Source organism: Diabrotica undecimpunctata, chromosome 3 (genome assembly GCF_040954645.1).
Source record: "Diabrotica undecimpunctata isolate CICGRU chromosome 3, icDiaUnde3, whole genome shotgun sequence".
NCBI lineage: Eukaryota > Metazoa > Arthropoda > Insecta > Coleoptera > Chrysomelidae > Diabrotica > Diabrotica undecimpunctata.
Window position 1 is genome coordinate 39,017,180 of NC_092805.1, and position 17,812 is coordinate 39,034,991.

General features: G+C 32.5%; 1 protein-coding gene across 1 annotated transcript in view; it reads right to left on the minus strand.

Moving 5' to 3' along the window:
* LOC140436715 (uncharacterized) overlaps nucleotides 1–17,812 on the minus strand; it is a 369,152-nt gene that overhangs the window by 319,959 nt on the left and 31,381 nt on the right. The gene's annotated exons all lie outside the window — the stretch shown is intronic.

Here is a 17,812-nt window from a genome sequence, read left to right on the forward strand (position 1 = left end):
GGAGATCAGATTTCTTCTTCTTCTTCTTCTTTTTATTTAGAAAAGACTCTGTCTGTTTTTCAATATGCCTCCAGTAAGTTGTCATTACATCGTTTTCGTAGTCTTCCTAGTGATCGTCTTCCTACTGGGGAACCGTCTCGTGCCCTCTTTACTACTCTATTTGTTGTCATTCGGCTTATATGATGGTTCCATTCTACTCTTCTATTTCTTACCCAGTTCTTGATGTTCTCCACCTTGCATCTACGTCGTATATCTGTACTTCTAGCTCTGTCCCATAGTGTCTTACCATCAATTTTTCATCAAAGTATTTTCATCTCTGATGTTTCTAACATCCTTTTTGTCCTCTCTGTGTCAGGTCTTGTTTCTGCCACGTATGTCATTAGTGGTCTGATCACTGTTTTGTAAATTCTGCCTTTCGTTTCTTTCCCGATATTTTTATTTTTCCATATTGTTTCATTCAGGCAACCTGTTGCTCTGTTTGCTCTATTCATTTTATCTTCCACTTTCGTTTCGAGCTTTCCGTAGCTAGATGATGTGATGCCCAGATATTTAAACTCCATCACTTGTTCTATTATCTGACATTCCAGCTCCAATTTATATGTTTTGCTGTTATAACCATGCATTTTGTCTTTTTTGGCGAAATTAATACGTTAAATTTTCTGGCGGTTATATTAAATTGGTGCAGCATACGTTGTAAATCATCTTCACTTTGAGAGAGTAGTATTGCGTCGTCTGCATAACAGATTATTTTAAGTTGTTTATATCCCATTTGGTATCCTTTTTTAGTTCTTACTTTTATTATTATTTCATCCATAATCAGGTTAAACAATCGATGACTCAGGGAATCTCCCTGTCTTATCCCATTGCCCGCTGCCCGCTTCAATAGGATCGGTTAGTTATTCTTCTACTTTTACTTTTATTGTGTTGTTTTGGTAGATATTTTCGATCATTTTGATTATTCCTAGAGGTATCTCTCTTGCGTACAGTAAGTGGATAACGTCTTTTAATTTGACCAGGTTAAATGCCTTCTTCAGGTCCATGAAACATAGATATGCCGGTATGTTGTATTCTAATGATTTCTCTTGCACCTGCCTAATTATAAATATAGCGTCGGTGCACGATCTTCCCCACCTTAAAAACTTGTTGTTCTTCTGCTAGTGTTATAATTTTATTCAGTTTATTTGTTATTACTTTGGTTGTTAATTTTAGTGTTCTGTTTAATAAATTAATTCCTCTGTAATTTTCTGGGTGCGATTTGTCTCCCTTTTTGAAGAGAGGTATTAGGATGCTAATATATAGGGGTATTAGGAGATCAGATTTAAAAGTAGGATTTTTAACTAAAAAGTTACTAAATAGCTCTTCTTATTCTTCAGATGCCTGATCAAACCTCCTTAATTGGCGATTGACATGGCAAGGCTCTTTCAGTCTTGAACTATTCTGAACTATTCTCCGTATCACGGTTCATTCTCTAATATTCTTTAACCAAGAGGCTTGTTTTTGACTAATTTCTCTGCGTTCTTTGATTTTATCCATCATAATCAGTCAAAGATATTGTACTGTTACCTTTTTTCCCGCAATATATGTCCAAGATATACTATTTTCCTGGATTTGACGCTATGAATTAACTGACAAAGAGCTTTGGCTCTGTTGAGAACTACTTTTATTATCTGCTTCGCCGACCACGATATTTTTAGTGTTCGGCTATACAGCCACATTGCAAAAACATCCAAATAGTTAATAGTGGATATTTTTAAAGTCCATGCTTCGACACCATATCGACAATTTACCACATGGAACATTTAATTAGATGAATTATCTGAAGTTGAAGTTATATTTTTGTCTGTATCTTGTTCTTTTGGTGCCATCTCGTATTCAGATGTTGGCCGTCATCTTGTTTACAATTTCATGAAATTCTTCTCTATCGGCTGCTGAGCAAAATAATTATTTCACTGTGTAACCACACAACTGTGTAGTATAGCGCAGCAATGAAAGTTTTTTTGACCAATCCATCTTTTTCCTCCACTTTTACATGTATTACAAAGAGAAGTAGATCATATTTATTGATGATGTTTATGAGCAGACGTTCTGAATTCGTAATTTTAAGAATATCTTTCTTGGAAGTCTGCATAACACAGGATCTTTAAGGATCCGTCGATAGCACCACAATTGTAATGCTTCTAATTTGTTAAATATTGTGGTTTTTTGAACGTTAGAAAGTTATTCATCAGAGTCACAATTTACATTTAACCAGCTGCCAAGATCCTTAAAATAGTTAACACGCTTACTTATTTCCATTAAGAGAAAGCAGACCTTAATCAATATTAATCTTTCTATCTGCCACTCACTTTGTCTTTGAAATGTTACAACTCAGTTACATGTGCATAAAAAAACATACCGCAGCTTTTCCCCCTAGTTGTATCAGTGTCAGTGATTAACATAGAGAAAGATTGTATCGGAACTAGTAAAAATAAGACTACTGCTGATTTGTATGTAGAGATGCCCCAAAACTAAAAGAGACAAGCCAAAAGATGGCATTCTATTGAAACTAATCCTTACAATCATCCATTTCCTTCAATCCTAGCAAACTCTAAAATATTCCCATTAATTTATAACTCTAGGATATAGCCCTCACTAAAGTCAATTCAAATTCACGTTTAGTAGTATACCTTATAAAGAGTTACCAGCTGAAGTCCGTTTAAAGAGGTTTACTCTCCGGACGCTGGAACTCACTTAAGGCATGGGTGTATGTTACCTGAAGTAAAATTTAATTAAATATTAAACATCAAATAATAATAATAACATTATGTACAATCTTTGTTAACTTTATATATTTTAAAGGGTTTTTACCCTAATATTTTGGTGGCTCAGGCATGTTAACCTGTATTTTTAACCTGATGATGGAACTGTTGTTCCGAAAACGTTCGTGTTATTTGATGTAGCCCTTTTAAGGGTTTTTTAAATATACCCATTTACAAAGATTTAACCTCTTTTGACGTGACAACGTCTTAAATTAGGTTGTGGCTCGGAGTCATTCAAGAAAAAGTGTAACGCCCGCTCACGTCTGTTACAGTGAGTCACCGAACGAGAGAGAGGCCCGCCGGACCGGCGAATGCCTTGCGTCTCTCTCCCACTCAAACATGATCGGTCCGCTGCGCGCGGTACTAGAGAATTAGGCGCGTTGAATCGGTGCGTGCTTGGCGTTGGAAAACCGAGAAAGCGTCATAATACAAGTTCACACGTGTGGTTAAAGTATCGTCAGCTGTGTCTGTAGTTAAAATGTGGAGTGCTTAGATTCGTCATTTACAACAACTACAACAATAAAGGTAAATAATTGTACACTAATATTTCATTATCGTAAACTATGATTGATTGATTAATTGTTAGATTGACACAAAAGTTGAGAAACTGAGTTTATAGGTTATGTCATACTATTGACAAATGTTGATAGTGTTAAGTAAATTATTAGTTTAAATCACTCTGCAATCAATCGTAATTCAGTCGATTGAGAAGAAACAGCGCGTATTGCTAGTCAAACATTTAAAATAACAAATTATAACTTCTAACCTGTCAAAACAGGGCGACCAAACAAACGAACTAAACCGACCAATCACCACGCGCGGAGTTAGAATTTAACTGTGTTTAGCAAGAATTTCAAATTCCAATTTTAGTAAATGTTTTAATTTTCAACTTTACCATTTACAATTACAAATTTTAGTTAATTTCAAATTTATTTAGCAAAAATTTGAACCTTTGATCTGAATAAGTGTTTTGATTTTCAAATTGATTCTTTAAAATTAAAAATATTAAAATATATATAATCAGAAGTGAACGTCACATAACATTATCTGTACTTATTATTATTTAATATGTAGGCAAATACATGTGACCATACTTGGTAGACACAATTGGAAATAGTAATTTTTTATAACTGAAAAAAATAAATATATAAAATACTGGTAGCAAACAATAACTTCAATGATCGATATCTCCGCAACTAATTGATATATCGAAAAAATTTTCAAATAAATTATAGTTAAAATTTGTGCAATTCTTATTTTCATTCAATTCCTTGTTCCTATTGTGCAATTTAATAATATTCATATCAATAAATATTCTACCGAGAAAAAGACGTTGTCACGTAAAATCTTCGCCCGTAAAACCGACTTTACAGGCAACCGATTTTTTTTGTGATACGTGGTATACAACCAGCTGCAGGAATAATTTTCCTTGTGGATTTTGTAAAAAGTATATGTGTTTTATCACTCAATGTTTAAAGATTACATACCTATTGTCCAGATCCTAATTAATGAAAAAATGTGTAGCTAAGTCATCAGCAGAATGTAGAGACTTTGTTTGATAATACTAAAAGAAGAAGTTAACAACAAGAATTTACCAACAATAGCAGGTTAATAGAAAGTCGGAGACATATCACCTACGAGATCGAGGCAAGTAAGTCAACCATCAGTTTTGAAAAACATAGCCTGCTTAACAGCTGGTTGGTTATACTTCTCGCACAATGTTTTAAAATAATCTTAATAATAGCTAGAAAATTGAAGAGATGACCTTTTGACACTACCGCCTGTTGATAGATATCAACAATCAATACTCCAGTTGATAGAATTAAATTAATAAGATGAGTGACAGGTGTTAAAACCATTTAGTAAGTTTCTTTTAAAATTTTGCTATTAATGTCGTGAACGACCCTACAATGAGGGTTACTAAGAGACTTTATTAGTAAGACGGTCCAAAATTAAAGAAAACCCATTATTTATATCTTTTATGTAGTCGGGTTTATCTTTTTTATGTCTTTTGGTTGGTGTTTCATTGAAGGTTCCCCCAATTTATCACTTCCATTGACCGGTCATTATGAAATTTTCATTACTGACTAGAAACATTAATATGAGCTACTATTAGGCATTGTAGAGCCTAGTCTTTAAAATTTATAGTATAAAATTTTGATTTTGAGTTTTCGCAACAACTATGAGGCTTTTGAAATATGCCTGAAAATCGCTGAATTGAAATCACAAAAATATTTAAATTTCTTTCTTTTCGATTGCACACGCTTTTTGAAAGTACATACCTTCAGCTATAAATTCCACCTAATAACGTCTTCTTGAACGTCATAATCGAAAATTCATGTTATAGGTTTTAAGGCATATTATCTAGCAATGAAAGTTCCATAGCGACCAGTCAATGAACGTGATTGATTGATGAAGTTTTTTTGATTTGTTTAATTTACTAATCTTTGTATTTTGAGAACGATTTCCGAAGTGGAAATTGAAACGTCAATAAACGTATTTTAACCTTTAATTGTGGCTTATTCCCATTTAAATAGTAATTACTTTAAAATGCCACAAGAAAATAGCTTCAGAACAATATTAAGAGATCGTAACGAATCGCAAAAACCGCGCAACCTTTATATATTTAACAATTTTATAAAAATTGACTTATTTTGGGGCCAATAAAAAATTTGTATACAAAAGCTGCGCTCTTCGTCTTTAAAACGTATTTTGATTTTTGTCAAAAGGGCATTCTGATCAAATGATATCGAATTTTTACCGTCAGGTTGTTACAAATTTTTGTTTTAAAAAACTGATTTCGCTCGAGTAAGTGACATTCAAAATCGCCAATCGCTTCAAGCGTTGTTTCTGAGAGAATAGTTTATTGTAGACAAAAAGTACTAATAAATATTTTTGTTCAAAATCATCTACATTTTTTGTTTGAAATATTTTCCCTCCTTACGAGGGGGATTTTAGAAGGAAGCTCGGGGGGAAACTTTTTGCATATTTTTGGGGTGTTAAAACTGACAATATCAGCAAAATTCAGCTTGTCTGTCCACTTTTTAGAGATCAAATCGCTAACAACTGGACTATTTTAAAAGGTTGATTTAAAAATTTTGGTTTTTTTCTTCATAAACATGGCAAAACATTTTTTGCGTTCTCACAAAATCAATGTAGTGTGGATCAGATTCACTGTGATTCTAGACGACTAAATTACTTTCTTCAGAGCTATAACCACCATCTGTCAGTCTGTTTGACATTTCGAACTTCATTTATAAATCAAGAGCTTTGAAATCATTATAAATACCATTGATCTGTTGTTTTTAAATAAATTTTGATAAAAAATAACAATGTAGTGAGATATAAAATAGTCTTTTTATATAAATAACACAAAATAAACATCCACAACGTTCTTCCACAAATGGTCAAACTTTTTAATAAAGACTAGTTTTTAGTAGAACTAATTAGTGTTTTGTTACAGTAATTTGATTTAACATTTATTATACAACAAAAAATTATTGCATGAATTGACTGTAAATCGTATTTATTGCTTTAAAATAACAAAATATACAGTTTGAAAACCACTTATGGAATAAAATTGTTTGTGTCCTTATTATAGAAAATAATAAAAAACTCTGGAACACGTTAACTTTTAAATTTAAATGTGCGCTTTTTAAACATAAATTTAAATGTACATGGTGTACATGGGTAAATGGTGATCCACACGAGTCTGGCATAGTCCATAATTCTTATTTTTAATGAAACACCCTGTATATTTTAATGTTTTTAAAAGATTCTTAACAATCTGATTTCAACGAACTATATCATTTAGGGTTTATAATGAATGATACAAGGTAAAATTTTGAAATTAATAATTTATCACGTGTTATGGTATTATTCTAAATTAGCTAAATACATACAATACACTTCTACTGTAAGTGTCAGTATATTGGGGTAAATTTCTGTTTAGTAACCGTGTTAACATTTTTTGTCATGAATAGGTAAAAACTGTCTAGATAGTCTGCTAATTAAACTAAATCGCTAAATAATGCGGATTGTTATCAATCAGTTATTGGTGTGTTGACATTTTACATTAAAATAATAAATTCCTAATTAAAAGCTAATTTCTTGCAGAAATAAAAATGAAATATTTAACTGAGACCCACCGAATTGTGATTTTAATGATGATCGGTTACGGGGAGAATTGTAAAAGTCAAGTTGAAGTAGCAAACTTATTTAATCAGAGGTATCCTCAGTTGCCTAATATTACACAAGGTACTGTGTCTAAAATTTATGCACAATTCAGAGAACTAGGACATGTCAAACCATTAAAAAGAAAACCGAACTTCTTTGAAGATGAGGTGTAAGTGGATATTTTGTTAAGTGTCGCAGAGAATCCAACGTCAAGTTCACATCAAATTGTACATCAAAATAATGTGAGTCACACAACTGTCCTAAGGTGTCTCTATTAAAAAAACTTCATCCATATAAATTGACTTTTGTGCAGGAGCTAACAGAAGACGATCCAGATCGTAGAATGTATTTCTGCGAAATAATGATGGATAAAATTAACACAAATGAAATAGCTCTTGGCACAATTCTTTTTTCTAGTGAATCGACATTTACATTGAACGGAGAGGTAAACCGACAAAACTGCAGATATTGGTCAGCGGAGAATTCTCATTGGATGCGTTAGACACACACTCAGTATCCTCAAAAGTTGAATGTTTGGGCTGGTATTATAGGAGATCATATTATTGGTCCTATATTTGAAGATGATAATTTGACAGCGAAAAAATATTTAAGCATACTATGAGACGATGTTCTTCCTCAGTTGGCTAGCTTATATCCCAATCTAGTAGATCCGACTCTACTGCATGAAACTGTCTAGTTCCAGCAGGACGGTGCAACACCCCATTATGCTTTAATGGTGAGAAATTACTTGAATGATATCTTCTTTGATACAGGGATTGGAGGAAGGGGTTCTATTGAGTAGCCAGCTAGGTCGCCAGATCTTAAGCCTTAGGATTTTTTTCTGTGGGGTTATCTCAAGAACAAAAAATATGCAACACAACCAACTAGCATTGAAGACCTCAAAGAAAGGATAACTACAGAAATACAGAATATTTCATCTCAAACTTTAAACAAAGTTCGGGACGAGTTTTATAGGAGACTGTGCTATTACCAACAACAAGATGGAGAACATTTTGAGCATTTATTTTAATGTAATCCAATCAATTACCTTGGGTATTCGATGAATTAATTGTCTTGAAGAAAATTATACTTAATTTCAAAATTTCACCTTGTATTATTCATAATAGACCCTACATGATATAGTTCGTTATGATCAGGTTGTTTAAAAACATAAAAATATACAGGGTGTTTCATTTAAAATACAGATTATGGACTATGCCAGACTTGTGTGGATCACCCTGTAGATTTAATTTTATGTTTAAAAAGCGCAGATTTAAATTTAAAAGTTAACGTATCTCAACGTTTTTTATTATTTTCTAAAATAAGGACACAAACAATTTTATTTCATAAGTGGTTTTCACACTGTATATGAACGTTCCATGATTTGAATATAAATCTTTAAAAACATAAATTTGCCAAAATGAAACACAATTTTCATGCAATTATGTTTTGCTCCACATCATTTAACAAGCACTATAGCGTACTCGCTGCTTTTACAATCTCTAACCATAAAAAAGACATTGAAAGAAAAGAAAAATTATGTTTTTCAACATAAATATTGAATAAACTTTTATTTTCAGTTTTTAAACCCTAAAAATCATATTTGCTGTGTATTTTTTTTATAGTTTTCATAAAATGTTATCCCTGTTGTTTCGCTCTAACTGCAATTCTCTGTGGTATTTTTAGCGGCGCTGGTGTTTAGAGCCGATAAATAAAACAACCTCTGTAATGGGATCAAACATTCCCCACACCTCTAAATATTTAAGCCGGAAGTTTTATTACTCCTCCGCGTTTTTGGCCCTTTAGCGTTGAGTGCATGAATAAATTAGCATTCAGGCGAAGATATCGAATCTGTAGCCAGAATATACCTTCCGCTCCGGTAATAATTTATGAAAAACCATTTTTCAAAAAGGCATAAATAGAGTATATTCTTGCCAGCTAAAAGACAAGGGTTGATTTATTGGGTAAATCGGATTTAAATCATCTAAGGTTTTGAAGTTGATCTTAACATCATAATAAAACTCCTGAAAAGAATATTGAAGTTGAGTTTTAAAGGTAGTAAAAATTTTAACACTCTTAAAAGACAAAAACTTTTAGTAAAATATACAGGGTTATCAACTTTTGAGACTTTTTTATATCTATAGGAGATACCAAAAAAAATTATTTATTAAAATAGGAGGCAAATATATAATTAAATAGATATACAGGGTGTCCCATAATTAATAGGACATTAGCTAATTGGTGATAGCTGACGTCAAAATAAAACGTTTGAGCTCAAATTGCTTAGGCAAAATGTTGCTAGTTTTCGTTGTACAGGGTGATTCATTAATATTTTTTTATATTATTTTTAGGGATATATTGAAAACTATTTAACCAATATAAGTGAAATTTGGTATCTTGCTATTATTTAATATGCTTAATATAAAAATGATATTAGTTTTACCATTGACGCTAGGTGGCGCCACCTACTATAAAATTGGTTCATTAATGTAGCCATAATTTTTTGTCCACCCTGTATAAAGATTCTATGAAAAAAACCATGAAATAACATTCAATTCTATACAAAAAAAGGTATTCTTGTTTCAAATCAAAAAAGTACACTGTTTTCGAAATAGACGTATTTTTTAGAAACGTGCATAAAATGAAAAAATTTTACAAAAACTTATGTAAATTCAAACATTATTCAAAAGGTCTTATATACCAGTGAATTTTAAATGTATTAGTAATAAATAATTTTTGCAAACAAAATGCATATTATTGAAACAATTATTTTTATTAAACCTTTTACACAGTAACAATTTAAAAAAAAAAATCAGAAATTAAATTAAATTAAACAATGAAGTGAATATAAAACAATTGACACAAAGTGAAAAATTTAAAACAAAACGAAAAAAATTGCAATAAGTGTTCAAAATGTTCAGCATTAGATAAACTACATAATCTAAATCTTTTGTGTAAGTTTTGTCTTATTTTAAATAATGAGTTTCTTTGGGCCCTAATTACGTTAACTCCCTCTACAATATGTTGCCATAACTCTTGAAGGTTATTTATTTTTTTTATAAACAAGTGACTTTAAGTAGCCCCACAAGTGAAAGTCTAAGGGATTTAGTTCGGGACTGCGTGCTGGCCATGGGTATACACTACCTCTACCAATCTACCTTTGAGGATTAATTTCATCTAGATAATTTCTAACTTCTAGGCTAGAATGTGGTGGTGCATCATCATGGATGTACCAAGACTTACGTCTCAAATTTAGAGGTATGTCTTCTAAAAGAGTTGGTAAATCTTCTCTGAAAAAATTTAGATACGTTACTCGGTCAAGCCTAGTTGGTACTTCGAATGGTCCTACAATACAATAACCAAATATGCCACACCAGATATTTATGGAAAAATCATGTTGAAAATGATGTTCTTGAAATGCATGAGGATTTTCTGTAGCATAGGTATGGTTATTGCACGAGTTAAACACACCTCTTCTAGTAAATGTGGCTTTATCGGTAAATAAAATGTTATTATAAAACATTGGATCGTCTCATAAACTGACTAAATCGGAGCCATGTTGGAAAATCCTGTGGTAAAAGATTCTGTACTGGAGTAAGACGATACGGATACAGATTTTCTGTCCGTATTATTCTTGACACTGTAGATTTGCTTATACTAGTGGCCGCAGAAACAAGCCTTGTACTGGTTTCTGGATATCTGCAACACGCACAACAATTTCATCCTCCATATCCGCATCAATTACTCTCGGTCTTCCAACATTTCTGTTTTTTGATGAAATGATCCTGTTTCACCTAATCTGTCGAACAATGATCTAATAGTTTTATGGTTTGGTTGCCTTCTATTGGGATAAAGTTCGAAATAGCGTTGAGCTACTTTACGAGAACAAAAATTTTCCTGGGCATACAAACAGATCATATCGCGCATTTGTACATTAGAAAATTCACTATGACGTGGCATTTTACCTTTATCTTAAGTGGTTTATATAAAACTTAATAGCACTTTGACAAGTAATGACTCGCACTGCACTTTGCCTTGACGTTGCCATTAAGTTCAAAACATATTTGTTTTGCAAAAAATTAAATAGAGACATGCATCATTAACAAAATACGTTTATTTCGGAAACGGTCTACTTTTTTGATGTAAAAAAAGACTAGGTACCTTTTTTGTGTAGAATTGAATGTTAGTTCATGTTTTTGAAGTTATACTTTTTCAGGTGCAATTGGGGAAAATGTTGAGAATGAGTTTTTATAAAAGTGACAATATGAATTACCTACGCGCTCAGCGGCAGTATACAGTTAGTTGCTAAATCTTTGAAGTTACGTATGTATCAGTGCAAATAAAGTGTCAAAAAAATATATTTTATAATTTTTTTAGGTATTAAAATAAAAAAAACTTACACAAAAGATTTAGATTATGTAGTTTATCTAATGGTAAACATTTTGAACACTTTTGTAATTTTTTTCGTTTCGTTTTGAATTATTTACTCTGTCAATTGTTTTATATTCACTTCATTGTTTAATTTAATTTAATTTCTGATTTTTTTTTAAATTTTTGACTTTGTAAAAGCTTTAATAAAAATAATTGTTTCAATCATATTCATTTTGTTTGCAAAAATTATCTACTACTAGTACATTTAATATTCACTGGTATTTAAGACCTTTTGAATAACGTTTGAATTTACATAAGTTTTTGTAAAATTTTTTCATTCTCACGTCTCTAAAAAATACGTCTTAATTCGAAAACGGTGTACTTTTTTTATTTGAAACAAGAATAGCTTTTTTGTGTAGAATTGAATGTTATTCCATGATTTTTTTCCTAGAATGTTTATACAGGGCGGACATAAAACTTATGGCCACATTATTGAACCAATGTTATAGTAGGTGGCGCCACCTAGTGTCAATTGTAAAACTAATATCATTTTCATATTAAACATACTTAATAATTGCAAGATAACAAATTTCACTGAAATCGGTTGAATAGTTTTCAATATATTACTAAAAATAATATACAAAAATATTAATGAATCACCCTGTAGAACGAAAACTAGCAACATTTTGCTTAAGCAATTTGAGCTTTTATTTTGATGTCAGCTATCACCCATTAGCTAATGTCCAATTAATTATGGGACACCCTGTATATTGATATATATATATATATATATATATATATATATATATATATATATATATATATATATATATATATATATATATATGTATATATATATATATATATCTTCTTCTTCTTCTTCTTCTGGTTCCTATCCGTTTCGGATGTTGGAAATCATATTGGCAATCATGACCTTGCTCGCTGCGGCTCGAAACAGCTCCGTTGAGGTTTTCTTAAACCATGTTCTTAAATTCCGCAGCCATGATATTCTCCTTCTACCGGGTCCTCGCTTACCTTTGACTTTACCTTGCAATATAGACTGCAGCAGGGAGTAACGGTGCTGATTTCTCATAACGTGTCCCAGATATTGCAATTTTATGCGTTTGATCGTAAACACAATCTCTGGTTCCTTCTTCATTTTTTCTAGAACTTCCTTGTTCGTGATCCTTGCTGTCCATGATATTCTCAGCATTCTTCTATAAAGCCACATCTCAAATGCTTCAAGTTTTTTAATAGTGGTGTCTGTAAGCGTCCATGCCTCCGCCCCGTACAACAACACAGAGAAAACATAGCATCTCAAATGTCTCATTTTTGTATCCAGGGATATGTTGTGACTTTTGAAGATGGCGCTCATTTTGTTAAAGACCGTTCTTGCCTTTCCTATGCGGCACTTTATTTCCTGTACATTGCTCCACTGTTCGTTTATAATAGTTCCCAGGTAGCAATACTGTTTTACTCGCTTTACTATATATATATATATATATATATATATATATATATATATATATATATATATATATATATATATATATATATATATATAAACACTGTAACTCTTGACGAGTTGCTATAAGCTTTACCGTTTATAATTAGTTATAAATATACAGGGTACCATAACACTCTACCACAATAAATATATATTTTTAATTCCCGTATTTAATTTATAAAGTTTAAAATCCACTTTACTTCCTCGTTACAAGAATACAAAGTTGTTTTGTGTGATTATTTTGTGTTATACAGGATATTTAAAAAGTTATAACAAAAGTTCAATGAAAATCGTAACAAGTTCAACGACCTGTATTATTAAAGTGGAAAATAAAAGCAACAACCTGTTGTAGCCATAGTTTTTAAATTATTGTAAAAAATTTATAAAAATGATTTATTTTGCTAATACTCTTTAAATCTAATAGACGGTAAGTCAAAAAATTCATTGTTTGCTAAGTATTTTTAAATACATTATCCTGTACTTTGTATCACCATCATAAACTTGAGTTAATGTAGTTTAATATGTCCTAAGTATATCCTATACCTATATTTAATAGTTTTGGAGATATTGACGACATTAGAGAATGGACACTACGAACCATTGTATGCAAAAATTTCAAAAATACATGATAGTCAAATCTAAAGCAATGTACTTTTTTGTGGCTTTAGCACTTAAGTATTTTAGCAAGATAGGTGTTAAGAAATATATAAATGAAAAATTACTAATATTAATCATCATCATTGGTGCTACAGCCCTATAAAAGAGCCTCGATCTTCCCAAGTCTATTACGCCAGTCAGTTATATCCATTGCCAACTGTTGGCAGTTTGCTGCGCCTATTTTTCTACCATCCTCATCTACACCATCCCTTTATCTAAGTTTTGGCCTACCCCTACTTCTACTTCGTACAGGTTGTGACATAAGGATTCTTCTAGGAGGGCTGTTCTGCTGTGATCTTGCCAGATGTCCTGACCATCCTAGTCTTCCTATTTTTATAAGGGATACTACGTCTTTACCACCAAATAAATGTTTATATCTGTGATATATCTCGTAGTTGTACCTCCTTCTCCAAACACCATTTTCACAGATGCCACCGAATATTCTTCTCAGGATCCTTCGTTCAAATATAAGCAGGAGGTTTTCATCTGCCTTGGAAATGGTCCATGTCTCCGACCCATATGTCAACACTGATTGTATAAGGGTTTTGTATATGGTTATTTTTGTTTTTTTTTGCCTTAAGTTTCCGCTTCTCATATGTCTACTCAGTCCAAAATATCATTTATTTGCTAGGATTATTCTTCGCTTGATTTCTTTCGTCATGACGTTCTCCTTGGTGATCAGGGAGCCTAAGTATGTGAATTTGTCCACCACTTCAAAGGTAGAGTTATCAACCGTGAATTGGTGGCCGATGTTTCTGGCTCTATTGTTGGGTGTTGATGCCATTATCTTAGTTTTCTCCTCATTTACTTGCAGGCCCATATTTTTTGAGGCGTTTAACAAGGTGGTATACATTTCTTCTAGCTTGCGTGTTGTGCGGGCAACTAGGTCAACATCAACTGCATATGCCAAAATTTGGGATGATTTATTAAAAATGTTTCCTCTGTTGTCTATTTGGGCATCCCTGACCGCCTTTTACAGAGCTATGTTAAAAATGAGACACGCCACCGCATCTCCCTGTCGTAGTTCAACATGCGTTTCAAATGCCTGTGATTGTTCGCCGTGTATTTCGACTTTGCAAACAACTTTACGCGTTGTAGCCTTAACCAATCTTATCGGTTTATCGGGGACGTGGAATTCATCCATGGTTTTATACAATTTATTTCTTAGGACACTATCACAGGCCGATTTAAAATCTACGAAAATATGATATGTGTCGATATTGAATTCATTGGTTTTTTCCAGTATTTGCCTTAGCACAAAGATGTGGTCTGTTGTTGATCGACCAGGCCTAAAATCACTTTGATATTCGCCAAGAAACTCCTCTGAATATGCACTCAGGCGACCATATAAAATACTCGAAAATATTTTGTATGCTGTATTAAGGAGGGTTATTCCCTTATAGTTTCTACATTCCAATTGAACAGCCTTTTTGTGTAGCGGGCAAACGATCCGCGTGAGTAGCACCTTCACATTTAATAAGGTCCGCGGGTATACTATCACTTCCTGAAGATTTATTATTTTTTAGGAGTTTTATTGCATCCCGTACTTCTTGAATTGATAGAGGCTCCAATGGTGTATTGTTGCTTGCTCCTGGGGGTGGTTGATTTGAATCTTCTACTTCGATAGTACGTAGTTCTTTATAGTGTTCCACCCACCTTTTCAATACTTCTTCTTTTGTATTAAGTATATGCTCTTCCTTATCCTTATATACTCCGATCCTTGGTTTAAATTCTTTTCTTGCTTTATTTAGATTTTTATAGAATTTTCTTGTTTGATTTTCCTTTTTTAATGGTTCAAGTTCTTCCAATATTCTATTTTCAGAAGTTCGCTTTTTTGTTCGCTTTTTTCTTCGATGGATGTACTTCTCTTCTCTTCTGAGATCTTTATATTTTTCATATATAGATCAGTTTATATGCATTGTTCTTTCTTCTTGTAATGTCCTCGCACTCAGCATCGAACCACTCATTGCGTGGTGGTGGTCTTTGCGGCCCTAGAATGTTATTTGCTGCGTCTTTAATATAATTTTTACACATTTCTCATTGTTCACTAATTGTTAGATTCTCTTTAGTTATGTATTTAGTTTCGATATAGTTTTGAAACCTTTCTACCGTTTACGGGTTTTTGAGGAGTTCAATATTAAGGTGTCTTGTTTTGGTACTTCTCTCCTTCTTCGCATTTGAGATTCTAGCCCGAATTATTGTCCCAACTAGAAAATAATTAGAATCAATATTGGCGCCTCGATAGGTGCAGACATCCATAAGGTTGGAGAAGTGTCTAGCATCTATCATCACATGATCAATTTGGTTGTTCGTTAATCCATCAGGCGAGATCCAAGTCCCCATATGTATTTTTTTGTGTAAAAAACATGTGCTTCCTACGATCATGTTCTTTGAGGCTGCGAAGATGACTGCTCGGTGTCCATTCGAATTAATATTATTATGGAGACTATATTTACCAATGTGCGGTAGATATATTTCTTCCCTTCCGATTTTTGCGTTCAGATCACCGATTACTATTTTAATGTTATTTCTGGGACAATTGTCATCTGTTCTTTCTAATTCATCATAGAAATTGTCTTTTTCTTCGTCTTTCTGTCATCTGTTGGGGCATGTACATTAATAAGGCTAATATTAGCAGCTGCCCCTAATCCTTAAGCAGCTCATTCGCGGATTTATCAGCTTAAAATCTATAACCAATGCTTGACTTTATTATTGACTATAAAGGCTGTCCCAAATTCATGTCTGGTTCTATGGCAACTATAGTATATATTGCAGTTTGCTTTTTGGATTATGCCATGGCCTGTCCATCGTACTTCTTGTATTGAAGTAATATCAGCATTATATTGTGCTAATATGTCACACAGTTTGCCGATGTTTCCAGGTTCGTTAAGTGAGCGAACGTTCCAGGTAAATACATTAAGATCATTGTTTTCATTATTCAGGTCCTTATTTCGTTGCATAGATCGTCGTCGAGACTTTTCGTCCGGCATTTTTGACTTTCGATTTCGTAACTATGGGGTTTTACCGGGTTGGGTAGTTAACCCAACGCCAAACCCCATTAAAACTAATATTAATATTATAATATAATTATAGAATTAATAGGTACTAAAATAAAAAAGTGTGTATATATATACTAATAATTATTATAGTGCAAAAAGTGTATCTATTCGAGTCGAAAAACCTCGCAAGATAAAACAATAATCAGGAAAGACAGGGATACTTGCTTCTCGTTCAGGGATACGGAGATTTATTTAAGACGTTACTAGAAATAGGCCTCGGAAAGGAAGGTAACTAACAATTAGGTTAAAAACAAAGCGTAACTACATAGCCTAAGGTTGACTACAGACACACGTTTGCATTATAAATAAATTTAATCAGACAATCATACACTCTTTTATCATTAGTAGCCCATGGATTAGAAAATATGGATTCAAGCAGTTTATCCGTAGTAAACTTATTAGATGGGGATATAAATTTTGGATGGGAGCTACTAGGCTATTTTATGTAGAGTGCTTTATACTTTGTAAAATCAAAAGCAAGAAAGTGTTTTTTATGATCGACTATTAGATAATTTTAATGAGAATAGAACGATAAAAAATAGAGATGTGTGGTTTAAATTATTTCTTCATAATCAGTAAAGGAACTTTAACCTAGATTAACTCACGGCTAGAGTTTGGCGGTTTAGATATTGTGTAAATAACATACACGAAAAGTCTGTTTTTCATATGTAGGTGTGAAAGTGTCTGTTCAAATTATTGTTTGTTTTGTAGCGATGGGTCGGAGCCATAGATATTATGTAAATAAACTCGAACTTTTTGTGATAAAGGTACAAAGAAATATAGTATAGATGCGAATATGTTAGGGCCGTATTGAGATATGTTACAGACTGTAACACTTTTACTTTTAATAGAAGTAATATTCGTTGATAATTCCTGTGTCGAAAATCATTTTTGCTTAATTTTCCAAAAATATTTTTGAAAAATATAGACCTAAACAAGCTTTACGTTGGCCAATGGCTTCAGTCCATTTCATATTGCAGAATTTTGTCCGCAGAAATATACTGTCTGCTCAAGGATGACAAGTGGCTACCCCAGTACCCTCCCGAGACAGATTCGCCTTACACTAAGTTTTAAAGAGATTTGTCTTAACGGAAACAGATACTACACAAACATACATATTGTTAATAGTAAAGAAAGGATTCACAGCTATTATGGAACTACAGAAGAGTTGTAAGTAAAGGCCAGCCGCACCAATATACAAAGACAGATTCATTTGTCTCTGTATCTATATCCACAGAAGTACT